The sequence below is a fragment of the Anticarsia gemmatalis genome, chromosome 24 (genome assembly GCF_050436995.1).
Source record: "Anticarsia gemmatalis isolate Benzon Research Colony breed Stoneville strain chromosome 24, ilAntGemm2 primary, whole genome shotgun sequence".
Classification (NCBI taxonomy): Eukaryota; Metazoa; Arthropoda; class Insecta; order Lepidoptera; family Erebidae; genus Anticarsia; species Anticarsia gemmatalis.
In genome coordinates this window covers 2,286,617-2,309,639 of record NC_134768.1, presented here as the reverse complement: position 1 = coordinate 2,309,639, position 23,023 = coordinate 2,286,617, and the positions used below count along the sequence as shown (strand labels likewise).

General features: G+C 34.9%; 1 protein-coding gene across 2 annotated transcripts in view; it reads right to left on the bottom strand.

Moving 5' to 3' along the window:
* Eip93F (Ecdysone-induced protein 93F) overlaps positions 1-23,023 on the bottom strand; it is a 242,152-nt gene that overhangs the window by 199,307 nt on the left and 19,822 nt on the right. Inside the window, exon 1 of one of the 2 annotated variants that reach the window (XM_076130361.1) lies at positions 6,422-7,414. The exons of the other annotated variant lie outside the window; for it this stretch is intronic. The gene's annotated coding sequence lies outside the window, so the exon portion shown is untranslated. Of the gene's footprint in view, positions 1-6,421; positions 7,415-23,023 lie in introns of those variants that run through there. 2 annotated transcript variants of the gene reach the window in all.

Sequence of the window (23,023 nt, the reverse complement as noted above, 5' to 3'; positions counted from 1 at the left end):
AATACCATGGTTCAACAGGGAAAAGGCGTGATATTTTAAACGATTATTAAATATGTATCCCGGAAACTGGGCGATTAATCTAAACGACTGTACCGTTTTTGATAACTAAGATATTTATCGATGCTCAATGACGAAATGTCATAGGGCAGCTTATCTCACGTATTTATATAATTTTCCCTAATAAGATAGTGGGTAATTTAATAATAATGGCGAAAAGACGCATGAGATCATCTTTGATGTGCAAGATCAAAGTTTATTGCATAGAGATAAGTGAATACCTATTTATTTTGTTTTCTATTTGTTCAGTGATCCCTGAAGGAGTGCTTGCGACTAACTTAGACCCGCGACTCTTTCCGCATGGACTTTAACCAACTAAAATTCTAGATTGTCATCGCAAAATACAGTTCAAATTAAGTGAAATCGGTGCTGAAATTATTTTTTATTTTTATTAGAATAAGGGAGTGCCAAAGAGGTGTTGTTTCCCAAGGAGAGTTGTCGTCAAGCAAGGGACAGGACGTAAAAATATCAGCCAAATCTCTTTAATCTATGTTTTCAGGACGAAAACGTGTTGTACTGACCCTACACAACGTGGGACAAGACAAATAAGAATCAGTGAGTAACCCCCGCTTTCTGAGTACATTTAGCGGTAGTTTATCTATTCAATACCGTTTTTTATATATGAGTTTAAACGCTATTGAATAGAAAAGCTACCGTTAAATGTACCTGAGAAACCAGGGGTTAGTCATATTCATTAAAAATATTATATACGTATTTTTTTTCATGAAAAACCGATAAAGTGACTTACTTAAAAAGCATTAAAGTTATGGAGTGGGGGCTAATGACGTCACGATGTTGTACATTTTGTACTCTAACGTGACGTCATGCGACTTTTCAACGCAACGTACCGCGGTAACAATTTGCTTATGCACAAAAATGTAACTAGTTGGCCTAAAAATACAAAATTAGTCATCATCCCTATACGTACACTAGTTGTCAACTGAGATACGTGATATGTACCTATACTATATAATATTCAGATCAGTGCTTCCATCGGGTGCCATTGCAACTAATTCATCATGGCTTAGCTTTTCTTCCAAACTATGTTGGAGTCGGCTTCCAAACTATGTTGGTGTCGGCTTCCAGTCTCACCCGGTGCAGCTGAGTACCAGTATGTTACATGGAGCGACTGCCTATCTGACCTCCACAACTCAGTTACCTGGGCTATAACACGATACGCTTCGGTAAGACTGGTTGTCAGACTTTCAAGCTTCTGACTACTGTTAACGACTGTCAAAGATCTTCGTAATTGACAGCCGGGACCCACATTTTAACCTGCTTTCCGAAACACGGAGGAACTCGATTTGTATGAGATGGCCACCCATCCACAGAACAACAACATTTTAAATGTCAAACTCTCGATACTCAATAGTACCGACAGTCAACAAAGGCGCTAGAACAGATAAAAATAAACTCAATTATAAGCTAATCATTTAAAGCAGGTAATTATGTCGTCATCCTAGTTACTGCGCACTTAGCATTTTGATGTGAAAACGTGTCATGATTCACGATCGATAGTTGATTTTACTATTTTGTATAAACATACTTATCAGTACCTCGATTCTCTACCACTATCGAATACCGACAACCGGCTAGCTATCAAATTTTTGACATTTAGAATGCACTGCCAAAATATTTCCTACGACGCCCGTCAGAGGCTCTGATCAGATTTTCATACGAAATTTCTCGATGACAGGTCGGTTGTCGGTATTCGATAGTAGTAAAGAATCGAGCTACAGTTAACCAATGCCATAGCCAGTTGCGCTCACCGGTCGGTAAACGATCTGTGGGTTAAGCAACCCTTGGCGCGGTCATTCCATAGATGGGTGACCGCATAGTGGTATTTGAGCTGGCCGTTTCCGTGCTTCGGAGGGCATGTAAAAATTCGGTCAGGGCTGTTATATACTAAGATAATAGTCGATAAGCCACGTCAAAGGCCTACCAGGCTTGAACAACTTTGACACTAGGTTGACCACTAAACCATACGAGATGCCTCTGTGGCGCAGTGGTTAATGTCACCACGCCGCCACTTCCATTGCGTCCGGAGGTAGTGGGTTCGATTCCAAGACGAGACAATTATTTGTGCAATGCACAAATCTTTTTTCTAGTCTGGTCGTATTTTGCGCCCGTTGTTTGCATGTTTGTAAAAGACCCCGCGACACAAAAGCAATTTTAGTGCGAGTGTTGTCTTTTAAAAAAAAAAATTGTATGTTAAAGTATCTGATTAAAATTCAAAGCATTTATTAAAATCAAGAAAGGGCAATAAACAGCCAACATGACTATACTATCATGTTATAATAGGGTAGGACTACCAGTCAAATCAACTTCTCTTTATGAAATGTCAAAAAACATTTTAGTATAGGAATACGAAATTTTCGTTGGTATCGAGGTATCGATAATGAGTGCCTTTTTCAGTCTGTAGTAATTACAATTTCAACATTATTTACCAGCGAAATTAGATAGCCTGGGAATTTTATATTAACCTTTTACGAATACAACTTTAATAATTTTTCGTTAACTCAATCAACTAGCCAATTGACTTATTTTGGTAGATAGCTTTATCAACTTATCTACCAAAACATCGGAAGTCAAATAAATGTGTTATCGTTTTAATCAATGAGTTGAATAGACAGTATCCATTAGGCCATCGGCTTACATGCTTATTGCTTATATATACAATGATATGTAAACTGCGTACTCCCGACCTCCTTGAAGGACATCACTGATAAGAGGTTTTGATCTACTTTCCGCTTTTTAAATCGTTTTAGTATATCTCTTTCACTTATATTTGGAAATAATTGTATAGATATTACGCTATATTAAAATACTTTTTTTGGGCGAACTCATTGCAATTCCTTAACTTTGGGTTGCTGTCAAAGATATTCTGAAACAAAAATATTATCTGCCTATCTCAAAATCTTTGTTGCACTTTATAGCAAGGGTTCTTTTTCAGACCTATTCTTCTCGAAACCTAGTAGATCATGGTCCATCGGCAGATTGAGGAAATATATTTAAGAACTGGTAGCAAAATTGTATTTACAACCTAAGTTTCACAATGGTGATAGGGTTTTGATAGGTTTATACCAAAATCAACTAGCAAAAACATTAGAAAAAAGAATGAAATGTTGACTTTTAAAGTGTTGATGCATAGTTAGGTACCAGTAGTTTAAAAATCTACCTTTTTCTTCCATTCTTGACCCTCAATCAAAACTTTTATGAAATTGACAATTATTTTTGCAATTTCTTTTTCCTTTCATTTCTTCATTTGATACTTCATCAAAGATGGTGCTGTTCTATCAAAAGTCAACTTTTGTTGCTACTATTCTAAGTTTTTATACTCTTCGTACCTTTTCCTGGCACGTGTAAAGGGCTTCACTGTGTAATTGACGTAATACCAATTAAACATGACTCTAGTTAACACAGAATAACAAAAATACAATTATTTCCTCATATATCATTAAATTTGTGGGAATTTTGAGAAGTAGCCACGCGGGTTTACCCCAAATATAATAGTATGTTTATTTTTACCTTGTACCAGTGTATTTTTAACTAATATTGATGGAGATAACGATTCGAATAACATCCCAGTGAATAGTTTGGGAAATTAAAACCCGTTCCGTTTTTCAGTAAGAACTGGAGATAGGATAGATACCCCCGGTTTCTGAGGTACATTTAGCGGTAGTTTATCTATTCAATAGCATTTAAACTCATATTAAAAACGCTATTGAATAGATAAACTATCGCTAAATATACGTCAGAAACCGGACATTAGTCATTTATTTAATTGCGGACGCTTATGATACAGAGATATTATAGTCAATGATACAGAGAGTGAATTTACCGCCAGTTCGGTAGGTAGGGCCAATGAGAAGAGTTTGCAGGAAACTCCTGGCAAGTCTTTATAATCGCCAAATGGTTTTAACAATATTTCTTTCATAAAACATTGATGATGTAAGGACTACAGAACGACAGAACACACTTTGATCATAACATCAATCAATCAAATATTTTAGGTGCTAGAATACAAGAATTAATACCATTGAATATAGAAGAATTTGTTGTCTATTAAGATAACAATCGGTAAAAAAAAAAGTCAAAGGCCCAACAGTTGGACAACTTTGACACTAGGTTGACCACTAACCATACGATAAGAAAGAAAGCGTAAGTATAAATGCTAGTAAACGCTGCTTATTATTAAAAGACCTATTTTTTATCCAGGGATTCTTCAGATTCAGATTCATTTATGTGCTTACTTTTCTTAAAATTGTGCTTGAGTTCTAGGGAAGTATGAACTGGAAAAACATTAAGTAACGTTGGTCTTTACTAAACTCTAGAGACGATAACTATGGCTAATTGGACCGTAGACAAATCTGAATCTTGATTATAATGACTCTTTAAACATTAAAATTAAGATGTACAAGCGTGTTTGCGACTGCTGACTATGAGAGTTTGATTCCCAGATCAGACAGCATCAATATTTTTTTCTTAGTAAAGTAACATACAGGAGTTTGATAACGCCAATAATTGTCACCTCAAACTAAGATAGGAGTAAAACTATCATCACTGCAATACAGACTTTTTCATACACCTCTACCTATGTTCTTAAGTAACAGTCATTCTTCATTTATAAATAGTAAAGTAAAATTCAATCATAGACCTGTTAAAATAAACTTCATTAGTTTGACACGTGTCAGCCATGTGTATTTGACATGTCAACATGTTTTGACATTAGTCAGTCATATGACGTATATATGTCAATGAATACATACTTTGTTTAGTCATTCATTGTAGAGTATACCTAAATGATCGTCGGTCGAAATTCAAATTTGATTTGGTTGCTAAGCAACCGTTGTTTTATTTATTTATATAGCTATCTGTTTTTTTTTTATGTGGTAGGCCGAAAAAATGTTCAGGATCATGACCGAAGAAGGAGTTTTTGGGAGACCTTTACCCAACAATGGGACAGTATAGATTGGGAAAGTATTTTTAACCAGACTTGGGTGTCATAAAGGGCTTTCTATAATTTAGAGAAAATTCAATAGAAATAGATTTTTCTTACCAAAATCCCATTCGTTTTAACCTATCTATGGTTTAAGAATATAATGTTTACTCATCCAGTAATGCCCTTTGTGGCTATGAAAATAAAATGGAGTAAGTTTATAAACGAATTATATTATAAGTTTACTAAATATCGTTTTGAACAACTTGTGTAGGCCTAAATTAAATTATGGGTAGGTACCTAAGTTCTTTAAAGATTTTTCAATATATTGAATACTTTAGTCTATTTTCCAAAAATGTCAAAGTCTGTCAAAGTCTACCCCTATTCTTGTCAATTACGAAATGAGTTAGGCTATAGACAACCACACCAGCCTGGATTAATCGTAATATGCCTAACAATAATTGTACAATAAAACAAAAGTGACTAACAAGTTAAAAATCTTGCAATAAAATCGTGTTTGTCATTGAAGTGATCATTTCCTCTCCGATCGATACATTAGCATTTTTTCCTTCACTCGAACAATCTAGAAACTTTAAATATTTATCACAATTTACAATCAAGTATTTTCTATAAAATATTATTTTAAATATTTTTTAAAACAAGCCAATTATAAACAGGTGTGTTGCAATTTTATTATTATTTTTCAAAGTTACTTGCTGTAATATAAAAATAGTCGTTCGGTTCACTAGCCCTGGGAGCCGGTTTGTGTTCATTGACTGCCTGCGCAAGCGCACCTATTGCTTTCTTTCATCTTTCATACTTTAACAATAAAAATATTCCTCGGGGAATAGTTAAAAATGTAAAATAACTAGTTTCTGGACAAAGAACTGAACTAGCCGACCTAAAAGTAAATGTAAATAAATATAGTAATGAAATATCAAAAGTTTTGAACTAAACAACAGTTTTGGTTGTACATATCGTTCATTGAGTCCGTGTATTATCGGCTACAAACCTAGCCAGAACTAATAGGTTAGCTACGTTCGTACCTACACTGATAGCACGAAGGCCAGCCGAGCGAAGGCGACGCACCTCAAAAACACTCATGTGTTTAACTTAACTCTAATATATTGCCACAAGTTCGTCAACCCAAAAATAACAACACACACAATTACAACCCCCATTTCATCCAAATTACACGCTACTAAGGGCGACATTCCCTCGCATTGTACTCCGCAACAAGTTCACGATAGTCACATGAGTGAATTTGCAGGCGCGATCTAGCAATGCAACTCACTAGCGCCAACTTCACTCCGCTCCAATCAAGTTCATAGATTAAGATTGGCGTTCATAGAACTGACTTAATAAATTACTGCTCCGTAGTACACAGACGTGATTAATTTATATTTCTTATTTAAACAGACTCACCTAAACTCCGTGCAGTATCTGTCCATATGCACTAATAATGTTCCGTTTCGTTTGTATCTTCATAAATAATAGTTCACTAACACTCTATCTATACTAGTTTTATCTATGTTTGCACTTTGACATCACAAAATTCTATAAGTTTTGTACGGCGAAGGCACTATGGCTACATCACAAATTTGAGCAAAGTGAAAGAAAAAAAATAGTTTCACTTTATGAGGTCATCGAACGCGCGGCGGCGACTATTCCGCTGCATTCGAAAATGGAACGTTTTGAACACACTCACATGGAGTTGTAAAAGTAAATTCGGCGGGGCTCGCCACGGCTCGGGGTCCATTCGGCGGATTTTCGTAGATTTTCGTGTCGGGTGATACGCGAGGCGCGTGCGGGGACAGCTCGCGCGCAACTGAAGATTGTCGTAGGTTAAGTTTGGAAAAAAACACCGCTAGCTCAATTTTCCGCGATACGACTACGAGCCCGCCACGGTTTCTCCGCGCCAAAAACTAGTCGCACTTGCACACATCACGCCGTGCCCCCGACGGGGTGCTCCCATTTACAAAAATCCCTCGGTCCACGAGGTCGCTATTGTTTTGACAGCTCCATGAATTACAACCGTGCGTGTGTATGGAGCGGGAATATGGGACACAGACTACACAGAGGGCGCCACCGTCTCCGCGAGACGCCACCGATTAGAGAAACAAACCGCTATTAACCAAATAAACTAGCACAGCGCGTAAACACAACGAAATTACTGAATGCCACTTTTCATTATTATTTCGCTATGCACCGGCCGACGTCACCGAAATAGCAGACGCTCTGAGCTATGGTCGTCTCTTTCTCGCGCGTGGTGAGCGTGCATTTCTAAATTCGAACATTGGGAATTTGAATTTGAACTGTCATCTTTTGATGTGTTTTAATGGCGGGTGAATATGTTAGTTGTTTTATCGTGTGTCGGAGACGCGGCGTGTCGCGGACTGTAGGTGCACACAAGCACGTCACTGCACTTGTACTGAGCCTAGATGACATTCACAGAGGCTTAAACTCGCAAGTTCAGACGGATGCGGCGTCAATAAACTGCCCGGTGGTGCGTTCTTAATGTGTGAACGATGTCATTTTATATCGGCTACTCGATATACACCTACCTAACTACTAGATACTGGCCACATAACACTGGACCTTAGATTACGTCATATACTTTTTGCATAAAATCGTCGAGAAAACTTGAACACATTGTTCATTGTTCGCTAATTCTCATGTTATCTGTCAGTTTAACATACCTCCAATGTCAATGGACACAAGGATAATAAACCGCAAGATATGTTTAATCGTGATTGTCCCACAGCTGGGCAAAGCCTTGAACATATTAGTCACAGCAGTACAAAATAAACGACGCTATAATATAATCAATCATCAATATAATCTAGGTCGTAGAAATAATATCGTTTTAGCAATATTTTTAGATTTTCCAATTGCTCTCCAAAAATATGCTGTAGTGCACTTTACTACTGACATACATAAAAATTGCAAGAATTAAACATTAGCCAATATATTTTTCTAAATACATGATTAATTGATTTGACACTAATTAAGAAGAGAGCAAAGTCCACGCGCAAATTAATCGTTTAAAACTTCAGAAATAAATAGTTTTGACAACGCAATGTCAGTTACATCGAGGTCTAAGTGAAAACGAATTAGTTCTCTTTCTACTCTCTCTCTCTACTCTAGATCTTAGAACTAAAACATAAACAAAATTAGTTTTTACTAATATTAACTGGAGAAGATAATATTATGAAGAAACTTGGGGAATGGAGTTAAGAGATCTTTAAACAGTTCTTAAACGATTGAAATTTGCTAAACCAGACTGAACAAGCTATATTATGACCCAAAAGTCCTTACATATTCGGAGTTCTAAAACAATATTTTATAAAGGTACTTTATTTTTATTTTCTCTTAGTTAGTGGCCGCCATTAGCCAGCGTGGTGGACTCATATCTTAACCTCTCTCGTTCCGGGAGGAGACCCGAGCCTAAATGTTACAGTATTTTCTTAGTATATCATAGTTTCTAGAGAAATACAATCTTTTTTGTTATTCTTATGTCAAGTTATTTTATAATTGCGTCGCATTGCCATCTACCGGATGTGCAATAAAATTATTATTGACATAATAGTGACTGTCATTCAATGATTGAATGAGTGAATGATTGAACGTTTTAAAAGGATAAATGCTTGAAGTGTGAGTAAGATTATATAATACTTAAGTTACTACAGTTGCGTGGTTTTAAATGAAACGTTTTTGCTTTTAAATATTGCTATGTTGTTTTGTTAAGTAAGTATGTATAAAAATATTTAAAAAATAACAAATCATCTTCAGAAATTCTTTTGATTAAAAAAGGGCTTTTATAAGAATATGTATGTAACCTTAATGCATGTAAATTACATTTTTATCGGTAATGTCAATCAAAAAACATAACTGAAAGTCAGTTTAAAAATTCGTTTTGACACTTGTCAATTGTCAAAATAATCTTTTTTCACCATAGTTATGTAATTATGTACAAAAAAGCATGTACATATGTTTAAAGTTAATTTCATAAAGCCGTTATAAAACTGTAGATGCATTGTTTACTAGGAATAAGGATAAAATTTATTATTCTGCAATATCAGTTAACTTATTTAATTATTTGCTGAAGGAAAAGTATTAGAAAAATCATATCAAATAAAAACATTGTACCTACCTAAAGGCGAAGACTGTTACTATGCGCGGGCGCTGAACAAAAATGTTGTAACATCCCAAAATAAATAAAAAAAACCATTCATACTATTAATAATGAATTACAAATTAAATTGTTGATCAAGTAAAGTTTTCATCTAAATTTTTCTGATATTTTATACTGATATAAAACTTTAAATATTGACCCATTATTTTCAAAATTACTATATAATTGAATTAACAACGTACATAATCATGTAGGGTATATCATCATAATATCATATTATATCTTATGTTTTTTTACTTGCCAAAAGTTTATAGTATCAGTACCTAAGTAAGGCCAAGTACCTACCTACCTAACTTAAAGTCACTGATAAAAATAAGGTTGACCGATTTTTTTAGGATTCAAATGATTATACAATGTAGAATAAAATGTCCTCATAGATTTTCAAGCTGGTAAATTCATGCGAATGTTGATGTTCGGCGTAGCTAACACATTTCGCAGTCGACAGCTTTTTAAGATAATAAAAATACATGATATTCTTTGGGATAGAAGAAATGCCGAATAGATGAACATGAATATGAAAAAGCCTAAGACGAAACTACTTCAAAATCCAAATTGCCAGTTAAATACTGCTTATTTAATCAACAACATTCGAATAATAATATAGGTAGGTACATAAATACTAATTATAGCACACAACACATACCAAAATACAATATGAGATCATTACCCATAACAATACCGATATTTTAAACAACAAACATCGCAAATGAAATCGAAAATCCGAAAATCGACGCGCCATTTTGGAACAGAGAAAGTGACGTTTATTTTTTTTAATCCGTGTCCTGGCGAGTGCATACATTCAGCCTCGACGTGTCATCGACCCCTGTATTCGGGCGTCGCCGTCCATTACGTTGGGAAAGGTCAGGCTCACGCACACATTGATAATTCTGTTGTATGTGTGCGTCTGCTTTTACTTTCAATATTTATTCGGTATTCAAATTTTGGAAGGTATTGTTTGGGACTGTGTCTTTTCAGCTGATTGGGTTTACGTTTTATATTTATTACTTGCATTGTAAAAAAAAGGATAAAAGTTGTATTAATTAAGTATGTTTATATGCAAAATCTATTGTTCGCAACAATTAAACTGTTTCTATAAAATCTGGCTAATTTAGCGAGGCCCGTAGCTAATAATCTGTAATTTAGCTGGGTAGCATAAGATACTTTTTGTCACAGGAGATTGTAAGGCGATCGCAAGGAATGCCAGATAAACGAAATCGCCGACTGAACCTGAGGCATTAAACAATTGTAAAATATTTAAACTTAAATGAAAGTTACTTAACCCTTACCCTTACTTAACTGAACTTATAAAAAAGGCTAAGCACAGCTAATGAATATTACCAATTTTTTTTTTCGTTTTTCCATCCATACATTTATCATAAGTCATCATACACGCGTCCATGCACAATTACAATGTAACAATACGTAACGTGTAATTTTCAATCATTTTTGAAGTTTCAAATTACTCCTTGTTAAGAATTACTCGACCGAATATTTTTTTTAGTTCTCAATTTTGCCAACAGTGTTTACAAAGTACCAGTAAAAAAAACCTAGTAATTTTAGCATACCAAAACGTATTATAGATAGGTACAGCTACCTCTCGTTGTCATTTTGGATTTCAAAAATCAATGTCAAAACGATTATCTTTATAAAGGTCAAATATTGACCCATGATTACTAAAGTTATACTGTTGATGAATTAAAAACTAATTTAAAAAAATACAGTGTCAATAAAAAGTCATTACCTATATAAAATTTGGTAAATATGTTAGTTATTTTTTAAATTACAAAATTAAAGAAGCCTTACCTTATAAAACTCTTTACTGTTGCGCACATACTGACCTCACACAATAAACAACAGATTAACTTACGATAAACGCAAAAAGTAGGTCTCGCGGATAAATTTCAAAGTCAAATCCAAACACGGTCACCACACATAAAAAAAAACAAACATTAAAAAAATAATTGACCTAAAAAAAAACAAACGGCTCCTGTCTTTACAGTTCAAGAACTATACGTCATTGTGACATGTACTCACTCGTTCAGAAATCGCCAAATTAAACGAACCATAGATAACATAATCTTATCGTCACTGACCATACCAATTCGCCGAATATTGTCTGGGGTCATGGACACGACCTCTCTTTCCCACTCACAGTATTTCACATATTCTATCTCGCTCTACTTAATGATGTCGATGTTTACACAGCGTGTGTTTCATGCAATTTTAGAATTATATTTTTGTAAAACAATTGCTGTTTCAAAGAACGTTGCTTTGTGATTATATCTTTTTGGGTTAAGTTCGTTCAAAATACCTCTTTTGTTCGAATTTTTGGTAATTTGCTGCCCTAATTTATGTAAAACAGTCAAGTTATTATACAAATTGTATGATATGATTGTCAAAAGGTGATGTAGCTTATTTTATCCTTATTTTCATAACGTGGTGTAATTTCCTAAATACATGCCAAGGTCATGTAATTTTGAATTATTTGTGATAATATTCACAATATTGTAGCCTATAGTGCTAAAGTCATTTATACTGAAAATCGTCATTTGGTAATTAGGTAGCTTAGTACCCAAGTCTATCAGTACTATCGCGGAACTGCCACAAACAGGCAACCAAAATTACTATGATTATGCGCTTATAGTTTGGTAAATCCTACGCAAATCTACCGTACTACCTCCGAAATATGATATTTAAACTACTAAAACATAATAAAATATACATTTTTCCTTTAACCAAAAACAATGCGATATAAAACCGCGCATTTTACGAGATTCGCGCCAAAAACCAGCACATAAAAGTTCAGAGCACGTGAACAACCGCCATTTTGTTTTTGAAGGTCAAGGACCCCTCTCGCTTCCGCGATACCGCGAAAACGATAATTCGGTGATATTTTTTAAGCCGTCCTAGTTTTTTTGTAAGACTGGCTTTGTTTCCCGTAGGGGTGGAAAGTAAGGCTTTTTTGTCTCACTCGCGAATGGAACTACGAATACTTTACTCCTTTAATAGTTGCAGAGTTATTAAGCGTCACTACACAACAGCCGTGCGGATCAATCTCTGAGGTTAAGCTACTCTTGCCAAGGTTGTTCTCTGGATGGGTGACCTTCCATCCATGTTTCGGAAGGCACGTTAAATTGTAAGTCCCGGCAGTCATTTTCAACGATCTTTAATAATGATGTCCAGGTGCATCTGGTAAGACTGGAAGCCGACACCAATATAGTTGTAAGAAAGGCTAGCCAATATATTTAGGTTCGACTCCCCGGCGAAACAACAGTCGAAAACTGTATCTATAGTTCCATACTGATGTACTTGCTCAATTTAAGTTTTTAGATTTCTCGTCAAAGTAAATTTAAAAAAAACTTTTGTTTCTCGCAAAATACCTATTAAACATATTATATTACATAAACTAAATATAGGTACCTATCTGAATTAAAATTACATTTAATACGAATGTATTGCATTTTCCCTAAACAGTACAATCCACGAATAAACCTAATTAGGAGCATTAAAACTATTTAAACCAAAATATAAATATTTATTTAAGGAATGATAGCTAAGTGGTTAAAGTTGCGCCTCCCACGCCAGTGGTGGCAGGTTCGAACCCGAGGCAACACACCAATGACTTTCCGAAGTTATATGTGTATTAGAAATAATTTATCCCTTGTTCCAACGGTGAAGGAAAACATCGTGATGCAACCTTGCATGCCTAAGAGTTCATTAAAACAATTCTTGAAAGTATCCAAAGACCCGAACCAACACTTAGCCAGCGTGGTGGACCGAAGGCCTAGCCCCTCCCTCATTTCGAGAGGAGACCCTTGCCCAGCAGTGGGACATAGGGTTCATTTTATTATTATTTGTGGTCTTCTTCTTATCGTATGGTTGGTGGTCAACCTTGTGTCAAAGTTGTTCAAGCCGCCCGAAGGCCTTTGACGTGGCTTAACGACTGTTATATTAATTGACAACAACCGGGACCGACTTTTAACGTGCCCTCCGAAGCACGGAGACGCCCTGTTCCAATACCACTATGCGGTCACCCATCTATGGAATGACCACGCCTAGGTCTGCTTAACCCACAGATCGTTTACCGGCCGGTGAGCGCAACTGGCTACGGGCGCCCCCATTTGAGGGCGGAAAGTATTGACAAAAACTCCACGTGTACAAATTGAACCAAGGGCGATACTTGGATGTTAATAGCCCTACTGTTTTCTGTAAATTTTCCTTGTTTATGAGTCAATTATATCTGAATTGAGACCGCAACGCGATACGGCTTATTATTTCGGGACTGATGTGGGACGCGACGTTTTATCCCTAAAGCCCTTTGTAATAACAACTAAATATTGTTTGTTAATATAGTGATGATGATGAGAGCAGTGATAGCCAAGTGGTTTAAGTAGCGCCTCCCACGCACGTAGTCGAGGATTCGTACTCGAGACAACACACCGAAGAATTTTCGAAGTTATGTGTATTAGAAATAATTATCGCTTGTTCCAACGGTGCAGTAAAACATCATGATGCTGCCTTGCACGCCTAAAAGTTCTTTAACACAGTTCTTGAAGGTATGCAAAGTCCCCAACCCGCAATTGGCCAGCGTGGTGGACTCAAGACCTAACCCCTCCCTCATTTCAGGAGGAGATCTTTGCCCAGCAGTGTGGCATTAATGCGTTAATTGAGTCAGTTACAATTTCTGTCTTACCATAGCTCTTTACTTTCTATACAATTTGAGTACTAAATTAGCGTAGATTAAAGGTCACACATTCCAATTATTATCTCCTTTACACGTGTAAGATAAATTAGAGTTTAGACTAAACAAAATTATGATATCCAATATCATTTGAAAGTTAAACGTTTTGATTGGGCAGAGGCGTAGGCTACATACAAACTAATAACTAAGTAATATGAATGCGAAAGTCTGTGTGTTATGGATTTATGACTTAACTGCTGAACCGATTTTGATTAAATTTTGCATGAAGATAGATGAGATCAGGGATAGTTCTACTAAATTTATGAATGCGAGAGTTTGGGAGGGTGTTTATTATGTTTGTTCATTAACGCAATAAATACTGAACGGATTTTGATGAAATTAGATACATAAATAGTTTATAATCTGGATTAACACATAGAATATTTTTGACCACGTGAAATGTTTTCACGCAGACGAAATCGCAGGTAGGAATTAGTTCGAAATTCTGTAATTTCGCAAATTACTTACTTAATTTTAGAAATAGGTAGTGGCATCGCAAACAATGTTTAGGTTTTAAATAACATTTTTAAATTAGTAATAATAATATTATAGGCAATGGTTACTGACGTCATAAGATAAACAAAAACAATGGGAACTCATATCAAAGCGCGTGGTCTTGGGACTTTACATACACTCATAATATTTAGATCATTTATACCTATTGTTTCATCTTAAATTAACAATTAATTATGACTAGTTTGCTTGCGAATCTGAAAAGACTTATACTTCTATTACTACTTCATTAAGATTTTGTATATAACTCTACCTATGCGATAAAGACCGAATTATTAACCTAATTATTTAGTCATATTTGGTTATATCCAGAATCTCTAAATACAATAAACAGCAACAATAACACTACTGGGTCTTTCCAAGATGACATATTAAATTAAAATATTTATTGTAACTATGTGTTTATTTATTTAAAACATACGTAAAATGTCTTTTTCCATTCTATCTTAGAGTGATGCAGAGATAAAAATAACTCACTTAAGTACTTCTTTTCAATTCGTAACTAACAAGAGTTTCTTAAAAAGTCATGGGTGTGTTGCCCCGGGTTCGAACCTGTAACTTCCGTAGAAGTACCAATTTATACCACTCGGCTATCACTGCTCTAATACTATAAAGCGATTGCAAAATTCACTCACTATTAAGATAGGTTATACATTCGTCATGCTTTACATTGCTCACTTTTTATCATTATTTTTAGTATTTCGTTATCAGAGTTCTTTGTCCGATAACTGTCTGGATAGACAGACAAATTGTGGCCAAGGTGTCTCAATGTCATTGATACAGACACGTTTCAACTCGTGTGGGGTAAACACGTGAAATATTTATCAACATCATTTTTGGATACCTTATTTTGACTGATAAAGATAGATATTGAGGATAAATAGATTACTTTTTAACCTACAAATGTCGTACCCCCGGTTTCTGGGTACATTTAGCGGTAGTTTATCTATTCAAAAGCGTTTGAACTCATATAGAAAAACGCTATTGAATAGATAAACTACCGTTAAATATACATCAGAAACCGTTAATGCTGCAAGTTTGTTTTATTGAAGGGGTATGGTTACCTTTGGTTGTGGTTAGGCCTTCACAATAGTCATATTGTGCAGGTTGTTAGTGCGAAACTTTTATGTATGTAGGTTTTTTCGCGTTTGTTCCTTCATTGGTATATTTTTTACACGATACCTATTCATTATTATGTTTAGTAAAGGGTTAAGCTGTGACTGAGTAGACTGTAGTACAAAATCCAGGGAAAGAACGAGAAAGAGAAGGAAAATAATATCACAAAACATGTCTAGAGCGTAAAAAGCCAGTTTTTAAAATCAATGATATTTCTGACTTCACATTCACAAAACCTTTTCAACAAGCAACAAGTATTTACAACCTTTTATTTAGCTCAATAGTGGTTTCAAGTTTTGGACTGCTAAAATAGCAACATTTCTTCACTTTACCCAAGTTAATTTAGTTCCACAGTGACGAGGTGTAAAGTCGTCGGCACACAAAAAGTCATAAGATCGTTGACTCCAGCAACATCTGGGTCAACACTACTATTTATTGATTTCATACAATAACAACAAATATGTATAACACTTTTATAGATTAATACTACAGATGGGTATGTTTTGGCATATGGGATATAATATAACACGAAACTTCGATAACACTGGTTGTCAGACTACAGTTAACGACTGTCAAAGATCTTCGAAAATCACAGCCGGGACCCACAATTTGGAGTGCCTTAAGAAAGACGGAGGAACTAAATCACCATCCACAGAAAAACCTCAGAGATCGAACCGCGCGGTTGTCGTTAACTAAGCCACGAGCTCCTCATACATACATACATTCATATAATATACATCCACAATATCACGCATGTTATACCCAAAGATGTACGCAGAGGTGTATGAAATCTGAAAGCTGAAACCCAAGTATTGCCATTAACAACGTTAGTCCCAGTTGTCAAACACCAGCCTAGATACTATTAAGAACAGGAGTTCTTAGTCAGCCAGTCAGGAGACTACTAACGATTCATCATTATTATTTTAGCATAGAAATAATCAATGCTAAAATAATAATGATAATAGTGGCTACCAAATATTTTTCATCGGAGATACATAATAGCCTCCCAGAGCAGGAATTTTAGCAATAAATTGGTGTTCCAGTTGTAATTGGTGTTTGCGGCGTTCCACAGTATATTTCTTAGACCATATTTTAACTATAAAAAACCAAATTACAAGTTAATAACTACACAATAATTTAAAATGGTAAAACACGACGCGCTATTCGTAAAAAATATCTAAATGGTACAATTCTATAAAAACATACAATTTATACAATAAATTATATAGATTTCTTTCTCAGATAAGGTGAATTTATAACCATACCTAAAATGACTATGGTTACACCCCCTACTATAATTAAGGAATTATTATTTATTTATTTATGATATGGTTAGTGGTCAACCAAGTGTCAAAATTGTTCAAGCCGTGGAAAGGCCTTAGACATAAATAAGCGACTGTTTTCTTACTGACAACTTCCGGGACAGAATTTAACCTGCTTGAAGCACAAAGACTCTCATATAGATTACCACAAAACGGTCACCCATCTGTGAAATATCCGCACTAAAAATTGCTTAACGTACTATTCGTTTACGGCAGTCTTTCCCAAAGTGGGCGATAACGCCCCCTTGTGGGCGATGGAGATCTAGAGGGGGGCGGTGAGGGGCTCAGAAAAAAATGAAGGGCGCTGAAGTGATTTACGGGGCGATATTTACTTCTTATTTTAAAATTAATTGAAATTAAAATTCTCCTACTACACAAGTACACAATATCCATTTTTAGTTCACATTTTTATCCTACTTTGTTGTATGAATATAAACGTTCACAACGCTATTTATATCTTAATTAAGATATTTAGTTAGGTATCAAACACTGAAAAATATTCGTATCTTCAAGTGTCGCAAGTGAGGTCCCCACCTCCGAAGACACAAACCGAACGCACGATTATTAATGTTGGTACCTAATCTAGTAAAAATAAAATTGAAACTAGATGATACAAATATTATCATTCATTTAAAGTTTACATTAATTATAATATTAATATGAGTAGGTATCTTTCATTCAAAATTTTTGAATGAAAGATCATATTAATATTGTGAAGTTCAATTATTATTAATTAATGTTGATTATTGTTAATTTGGAATAAAAGATATTAAGATACTCTTAACATTGTAAAGTTGCATTATTATTACTCTCTCTGGTAAAAAAAGTCTAGTTTAGAAGATAGGTTTAATTAATCTCCAGGCGAAACTAATACATACGCTATTGAGGTTTATAAGGTGAAAAATAAATGGGGGCGCTACAAAATAACTGATTTTGAAAGTGGGCGTTAGATGAAAATAGTTTGGGAACCTCTGGTTTACGGTATGGTAAGCGCAACTTAAATTGTCTTAACTATAAAATAAGTTTTTCTAGTTAAATGCAACTTTTATAACATTCTACCTATTTATAAATGACATATCTACAAAACATACAAACAAAATTCTTTGACAAACAAAAAAATGTGTACAAAACTCGTGTTTTTCGACATTGAACATAAAACGTTGTACAGATAATCTGTCTTACTCACTGATAACACGAATTGGAGTAAAATGATAACAGGCCGTTGACCCGCAAGCCTTTGTTTTGATAACGGTGACGAAATTTCGTAGTGCAGTAGATAAATGAAAAGTACAATGACCGGAACGAAAAGATATAAATATTTATTAAATTAGTCTTGAAAAAAATGGATTGCCTTTTGGGTTAAGAGGGTTTAGGTTTCCTCCCAGAGACTTTAGACTTAATTTTAGTTATACATGTGTATCAAATTTCTATACCTAAAATATGTCCAGTAGTTTTTCGTGAAAGAGTAACAAACATACATACATCCATTCTAACAAACTTTCGCATTTATAATGTTAGTAGGATTAATAGGATAATCTTGATAAATCGCGCCAGGCGAGATTAGGTTAGACTAAAATTGCAAGTAGAGAATTTTAATCACAACAAAAGTATATACAAACGTTTATAAGAAACAATCAAGTCTCTTTCTTTGTCTTTCTAAATATTTCAAAAGGAAAACTCCTATATGAAAGGTACTTTTCAACCACAAGTTAGTCAACGAACCTAGTCATGAAACATCAGTAATTTCGCAATAATTTCACCTATAACTCGCAAGTCCTAATCTTGGCCAATTTCGTGTAACTATGACTAACACATACTGAGAAACCGTTGAGATTTAAGCAACTTTTTAAGGAAATACCAAAGAGGCTGCTATTAGAGCTATGACGTCATACTGCTAATATTGTAAATGCCAAAGTGAGTATAGAAGCATGGATTTTTGATACTTAAGTCACGTTAAAACTACAGAACGAATTTTTCAAAAAATTTAATGAACATATAGTTTATAACCCATATTAACATATAGGATACCTCGGGAAATCTATTCATGGATGTGAATGATGCAAAGGAAGTTTGTAAGAATCGTACTAAGTGGCGTTCCCTGGTCTCTGCTTACCCCTTATAGGATGACGGCGTGATTTTATGTATTTAAGTAGATCTATTCCCGCGAATGAAATCGCGGCGGCAAGCTAGTAATGGTAGGTATGTATACGAGTATGTGAAGCGTATATGTTTGTTACTCATTGACGTAAAATCTTATGGAAGGATTTTGCTAGAATTGACACACACGATATAATAATAATAATATGTAGGTTATACATGTTGATGTCCTTAGATATCTTCCACGATTTCACGACGAAATTGCGGGAAGGAATTAATTTTATAATAATATATTATAGAGGAGGTAGGTTTTTTAGCGATGCGCCTTTCCTTATATCATGTTTCCTTGATGTTGCGTTTTGGTAAAATCCAGAACGAGATTTGTTCATGTAGTTTTATGATGAAATGGTTAGTTCTTGTCAAATAGGTTGGATAATATAATAGTAAGTATCTTAGAAATTTACGCGGGAGACCCAAACGAAGATGGTGGGATGACAACGCATTTGAAATGGACTGGTCTATCTTGCCGATAGTTATATTTTTGTATTAGTTAGCTTAGTAAAAGTACTTTTATTATAACTTAAGTTTAAATTTTCTTTAGTAAATAATAAATAACTTAATATTTAAAAACTTTATTAAAACAAAAACACACTTCTAATATGGCAACGCGCGCGTCATTGCGTAGGTCAGTGATACCGAAACAGCTGCGCAAATGTATGATAATACTGTACAAATATCATGTGAACATTTTTATACGAATCCTTTTTAAATTTAACATATTTTTCATATTATTGTTTCACATACATACATAGTATCACGCCTGTTGAATTCAAAGATGTATGAAATATAACCACGTTTCGCCTTTAACAATGTTAGTCCCATGTAATAGGGGGCGAGGCTATTGTCATATACCGGGCACATTACCAAACTCCAACATTTTTGTGAAATGTATTTTAGAATATTTCTTAATAGTAGCTTTTGGTTTAGTAAATTACATACATAATGCATATTTTACTCGAAGGTGTAGGCAGAGGTACACCTATGTACATTTTATCCTATTAATATTATAAATGCAAAAGTTTGGGAGAATGTATGTATGGATGTTTGTTACTCTTTCACGCAAATACTACTAAATCGATTACGGCGAAATCTGGTATATAGGTAGCTGTAGACCCAGAATAACACATACGCTACTTTTTATCCCGTAGTTCCTGAGGGATCGGGATTTACTCGGAGTTTCAATATAATTAGTCCCATATAAGACAGTCTATTGTCATGATATTTTACATTAAAATTAATTTTCTCACAATTGAGAAACAATAATAAAATACCTATATAATTGGATTATCCTGGTTTTAACCATTTTAGGTTAATTGAGGTAAATTTGTAACGACGGGGGATATTTATGGGAGAAATCATTTTCCAGACCAATAACCACAACTAACCTTAGTACATTCCCATGGTTTACTTTTAGAAATATTGCAAGACGATTTTATAAAATTAAATAATTCCTGATATATGAGGTCTGGGAAAAAGTCTTTTCGCATTATAGTATGTATGAACTTGTAATAAAATCTCTTTGGCTTCAAGAATCACAAATGAGTAGGTACACGGTTCATTAGGTTTCTGTCAGTAAGCTCGTGAGGTACCAAAATATCGAGCTTTTTTGCGTAGAGGAAAGATTTTATTACAAGTTCATACATAGGTACTATAATGCGAAAATACTTTTTCTCCGACTTAATAATTAGAAATATCGCATGATTATTATTTAACTTATTATCCATTATTCCGGTCATTTTCCTATTTCAGTAAGTTAAGGTTGATTTATAGGATAATAAAGATGCAAGCATCTATGTAAATAAAACTGAATAACCGAAATATATGTAAGTAATAACTTTTGAACAACTAACCCCCGGTTTCTGAGGTACATTTAGCGGTTGGTTATCTATTCAATAGTGAACAAATAAGGTACTATCCTTTAATTTTCAATCGCGTTTATGACCCGTTGCATTGTAATATTATGTGTACTAGTCGCGAGAGTTTAAAAACGTTAACTATTCAAAAGTGTCAAAACTCATATAAAAAAACGCTATTGAATAGATAAACTACTGCTAAATGTACTCAGAAACCGGGGGTTAACCAAATAGATTTTTTTTTAATATGTTTGTAATTTTTGGGACAAGGTTTGTATAAGATCAATGGGATCAGAATTCCCACGGGATATTGTGCTAACACTGGACGAAGTCAGTAGAGTCCGCTAGTTTATGATAATAATACAAGTACTTATGTAAACCCCAACCCGCACTTGGCCATCGTGGTGGACTTCAAGGCCAAACCCCTCCCTCTCGTTTGGGAGGAGACCCTTGCCCTGCAGTGGGACAGGGTAAATAAAAAAAACTTATGTAAAGACTAGTTTTTAACAAACTACGTTATACAAACATAATTTCTTATGTATATATTCAAAGATGTAAGTATTTGATATAAAGATGTGGTCGCGTTGCAGTTAGTTTATCTCGTATCTTTGTAATCTCACTGAATCTGTAGTCTCATGTTACTGTAGCGATAGCAACACAACACGTGTTAGGCTACACAAGAAAGGCTAGGCTGATAGGTATAAAGTAACAACTATATACCTATCAGCCTAGCTGCCTAGCTTTCTTTCATATATGTTACAATAAGGGACTGTATAGGATCGATGGGATTACAATTCCCATGGGAATGTCTTCTTCTTCTTGTAGTATGGTTAGTGGTCAACCTAGTGTCAAAGTGGTTCAAGCCCGGAGGTCTTTGACGGGCTTAACGACTGTTATCTTGACAACAACTGGGAACGACTTTTTGAAACGCCCAGTTTTAATACCACTATGCGGTCACCCATCTATGGAATAACTGCGCCAATGTTTGCTTAACTCACAGATCGTTTAACTACCGGTGAGCGCAACTGGCTATGGGCGCCTCAAAATGTTTGCTTAACTTACAGAGTTTACTAAACTGGGACGAAATCACTCCTTTAGTTAGCTCCTTTAGTTTATAAAATTAATGTACCACTGCAAGTCTGCTCCCGTAATGACGAAAGGTCATTACCCTCTACAAAACTCAAATCAGTCATTAACTAAAAAACTCTCACTCTACCCTAATTTTAATAACAAAAATCAAATAAAAATCCAAACCAAAAGTACTACAATTAATTCAAACCGCTATCAACAGAGTTCATTGACATCAATTTAGCCGTCTATTGCATCAAGGATATAAACATATGTACATATATAGATGTGTATATATAGAACATATCGTCATATACATAATTATGAACAAGAGGCGCGGCATTGGGTAGGTCAGTGGCGTCTGATAACAATTCGAACTAACGTTGTAGTGGGGGCAGGTTAATTTTCATTATATTTTTATGGTCTACCTGACTGTTGGGCTGCGGGTTCGTTTCCTGGGTCAGATAAAGTCATATTCTTTTCGAATTTATATTAGAACTAGCTTTTGTCCATTTGGTTTGAGACTTGGGACAGAATTTTTATACAAACTTTCATCCCCTATTTTATCTCCCTTGGGTGTAATATTGATCAAAATCCTTTCTTAGCGGATGCCTACGTTATAACATCTACCTGCATGACAAATTTCAACCCGATTCTTTCAGTGGTTTGGGCTGTGCATTGATAGATCGCTATGTCAGTCAGTCCGAAGTTGGGAACTGGAAGTTGCCGACTTCCGTGCTTCGGAGAGCACGTAAAGCCGTCGATCCTACGCCTGAACTCTTACTGGTCGTGTTGGTTATCCGTCCTACCAGACTATGAGAGTGAAGGAATAGAGAGTGTACCCGTGTATTGTGCACACACTTGGACACTATAAACAAAGTACCCAATACCCGCAGTACCAAAATATCGGATAGGAAGACCAATTTTGTGTTTACGTGCACATTAAGAGTCTATACATTCCTTCAAGAACTGATAAAGAAGTTTAAAATAATCTTTTCTTTTGTCCCCTTTAATTTCAAGTTATTATAAAATGATAATAATGAACTTCGAAAAAAACGGGAT